We start from the raw sequence: 4,050 nt of genomic DNA, 5'->3' as shown, positions 1-4,050 counted from the left end.
GATTTACCGGGGGGGGATAACAAAAAGCAAGACGGTAAAAGGTTACCAAACGGGGGGGGGGGGGGGGGGGGGGGGGGGGCAGGGGGTTGGTTTTCAATGGCGGTCTTTTATCCGCGAGCCTACAGCGGATAATTATTCTCCACACAGTTTCAATGGGAAAGATAATTCGGAAGCGGGAGATGGAAAATTAAGAGGACGACCGGGTGCAGAAGGACGAGAGAGAGAGAGAGAAAGGGGTTGCGGAGAGGATCAGATAATAACGAAGCCAGGGGTGCGGCGGAGAGGCGAGGCAACTCGTCCGCAATGACAATAGTTTAACCCGATTTCCACGGGGGGGCAGAGAGAAGATTCTCGTAAAATCTTCCGAGCGTTCCGCGACTTCCGGTGGATGTTCCCGTGAACGCGTAAAATTCGCCTCCGTCCTCCTCCCCCTCCTCCCATTACCCGAAAAATCTGCAGCCAATGGCACGCCGCCGTAAACGCCGACGTCGTTAAACCGGACAACGACCTACCAAGAAATTGCGGAGCATGGTCCGCGTTTAGGGTGCTTGAAACTTGATCGTTGCACGCGCCCCTTAGCGATCGCCTAATCTTTCAGAAATATTTCATGGAAATTCAGCGGATCGCGCGCCAGCTTTAGCATATATTTAGTTTAATTGATTGTTTAATTCTTTTGGGTTAAGCGGGTTAAAAATTGTCTCGTTACTTTTATGTAGGTTTTTGTGCATGGTGGGGGATGTTTTAACAATGCTGGAAAAGTCGAAGTTATTTATAGTTGCACTGTTTAATATTTTAATTAGTTGGTAAATGCGCTTATTTAAGCGCAAGTAAAATATTTGTGCAAGCCAAAATGCGGTAGTCAATTAATTTTTAATTTTCATCTTTCATAAGGGTGTGTAGTGTACAATTTGGCTTTTTATTCTTTTTTAAATCGCATTGTGCACTTAGGGTTGCGATTATAGGTCGTCGATAAGATTGGTAATATTTTTAATGTATTTTTAAGACGAATGAAACTGATTTAGAAATTTAATATGTATTTTCCTTTTTTTCTCTTTTCAATTATTATTTTTCTTCATAGTGTGAGGTAATAGGGTAAAATACGTAAAAATAAGTATAAAGCCTTCTATATATGTATATTAGTTTCTACTAAAATTTCATAGCAATACAGTGACTTTTATTTCATTTTAACTTCGTATATAGTAAAAACTAATATCATACTTGATTCACTGTATTTTTCAAGAAAATAAAGTAAAATCTGTTCGCTGTTCTAATTTAATACTGAGACATTTGAAATAAAACTAACATGATTTGGAGATATTCTATATTCCACTATTTCATTTTTACATTCTTTATATATATGCATATATGTCAAGATAAATACTGAAGTATTAAAAATCGAGTTACCATTTACAGTATCTAGTTACAAGTGACAATAAATTCAGCATACATTACCACAAAATTAACCATTAACAACATACGATTATTTTCTAAAACGAAATAATATTAGAAAAATATTGCTCCAAATCTCTGTTACTTTATTATTTAACCATATCTCAGTATTGAACCAAACCAGCAATAATTTAAAATTACCTACTCTTTTATATTTATATTCTAGCAATCTAGACGTAGCCAATCTCATTTCTCAAACAACCTCACAACTATCGCTTCCGTCGAAATACTTATTACCGGGGGTTGTAAAATCGATCATCCCCTATAATAACCAGGAAACCCCATTGTCCTATACCGAGGCGCGCTGGAATAACGCGGTCATCAAAATCATCCCGATACAAAAGTCGCTAAAGGAGACCAAAATTGGTCGCGTCGAGTTTCGGAGCGGTAACGAGCAGGTCGAGCCGTCGATGCGGACTAAAAGGAAGCGACACCGAATGCGCGTGCGCGCGACCGCAAGAGGACGTTCGCCGAGGACGATCCGCGGAGGCGGCTTGAAACAGTGTCGGCGGGGGGTGAACATCACTCGGGGCAGGCGCAAGAATCACAGCCGGACACACACGCTCTCCCGCCGCTCGTTCCGGTTCTCTCTCTCTCTCTCTCTCTCTCTCTTCCCACTTGCAGAGCTCGGCTCCTTCGTACGAAATTAACCCTTATCAACTATACGTCTGCCACCCACCACCACCACCACCACCAACACCGGCACCACCACCACCGACGCCTAGGCTATCGCGGTCTTTATTCCCCGCCGGGGTGGCCCCACCACCTGCGAGTCTCTCCACCATCGTCGCGTTGACGTCGCTGGTAGCGAATCGTGAGCGGATTCTTTCCTCCTCCCGGGACTTATTGATCGCCCCGGACGATAAGAAGACACGAGCTGGCCGATTGGTTCCTCTTTCGGACATCTGAAAGCGGCCCTCCGCGCCACCCCGCCGCCGACACGCGCGCGCGGGGGCCAAACCTGTCCCGTGTGTCAAGGATGACAGGGACGGCCTGCGGATAGCGGAACAAGAATCTCGGGGATTGGAAGAACCTGCCTCCGGAAGCTGATTAATAATCCTGGGATTTGCACCGTCGCGGCGGCCTGATTTACCGCTCGCCGACGGGGGCCTCGGAAGTTTTATTCGCTACTGTTTCACATTTCATTCCGGATTCTTGCAGCGTGCACGGGGTTTCGGTGGGGAGGACGACGCCGGAACCGGAGACTGGTTAGAGAGGTAGTTCTAGTTTTAACAGTTTGCCGTCGAGCGGCGAATTTAAGGCAATGTTTAAAACTGTTTTAACGAGTTTCGAAATTGTTTTCACGTTGTCAGGTTTCTTTGTTGATTTGTGCGGGTCTTTTTGTAGCTTAGAGCATTGTTTAGATGGGGGACTGTTGCAGCAGTTGCAAAATTTAATTTCACAAGGATGGAGTGTATAGTAGGGTGTATGAAATTGATGTATTATAGGTCAGGAGAACTGTGGTGGAGTTTCGAGTTAAAATAGCTATGCTAAGGGTTGATTCTTTATAGTTCAAGGCAATTTTGTTGTTACTTGGTTAGTGATATTATTGAGCCGTGGATTTTTATGCGAAATGAAAATTGTCATTATTAATTGCAAGTTAAGGGGACTAGGTAGACATTCATTTGATTGTTAATAGTTTTAAGTTAACAGTGACGCTATAATAGTATCAAGTTGAATAAATATTTGTGCTTCAACTTTGATTTACTAAAACCGTCTTGTATTTACCGAAAACAATTTTTGTTTAGTGAAATAAATTTTTGATCAGCAAAATTTATATTTAGTTACCATAATTAATTTTTACTTAACAAAAGAAATTTCTGTCTATGAAAATCAATTTTTATTTCTTAAAGTCAGTATTTATTCATCAAAATCAATGTTTACTTATTAAAATTGATATTTATTCATTAAAATCAATTTTCATCCATCAAAATCAATGTTTACTTATTAAAGACGATGTTTGTTCATTAAAATCGATATTTACTTAATAGAATTGTTATTTATTCATCAAAATCAATTTTTACGTATTAAAATCAATGTTTACTTATCAAAATCAATTTTTATTCATCAAAATCAATTTCCGTGTATCAAAATTAATTTCTGTGTATCAAAAGTAATTTTTGTGTAACAAAATCAATTTCCGTGCATCAAAATTAATTTCTGTGTATCAAAATCAATTCTTCTACGAGTCAATATGAATTTCCGTCTATCAAACAAATTTCCGTGTATCAAAATGACTTTTAACGCATTAAAAGCACTCGACGCAGTCGAAAATATTTTATGCAAAAGAAATGCGACGAAACATATTTGAAAATTTCCGTCGCTATTTAGAAACGTTGGGAGAATTTCATTCGGCATCGGTTTTATCACGGAACCAAGTTCGTAGTTTGGGAAAAAAGCCTGTGTGGCGCGCGCAATGGAAGACGATAAAAGCGCAGCTGCAGGTATTCGCCCCCGAAAGGGTGGATAGAGATGCAATCCCTGTGAAATTGTTTTCTCGGGGGGGTATCAGCGTCGCGGAGGCGTACGGCGCCACCGCAACGCCGTGATCGATAGAATCACTGGGAATTTGCTCATCGCGGGAAATTGTTCGCCAGTGCA

At 41.2% G+C, this 4,050-nt stretch overlaps 1 protein-coding gene across 2 annotated transcripts in view; it reads right to left on the bottom strand.

The window, feature by feature from the left end:
- The window catches only part of LOC144469857 (uncharacterized), a 36,141-nt gene that overhangs the window by 26,233 nt on the left and 5,858 nt on the right, over positions 1-4,050 (bottom strand). The gene's annotated exons all lie outside the window — the stretch shown is intronic.

The sequence above is a fragment of the Augochlora pura genome, chromosome 5, assembly GCF_028453695.1.
Source record: "Augochlora pura isolate Apur16 chromosome 5, APUR_v2.2.1, whole genome shotgun sequence".
NCBI lineage: Eukaryota > Metazoa > Arthropoda > Insecta > Hymenoptera > Halictidae > Augochlora > Augochlora pura.
This window is presented reverse-complemented; position numbering and strand designations above follow the sequence as displayed.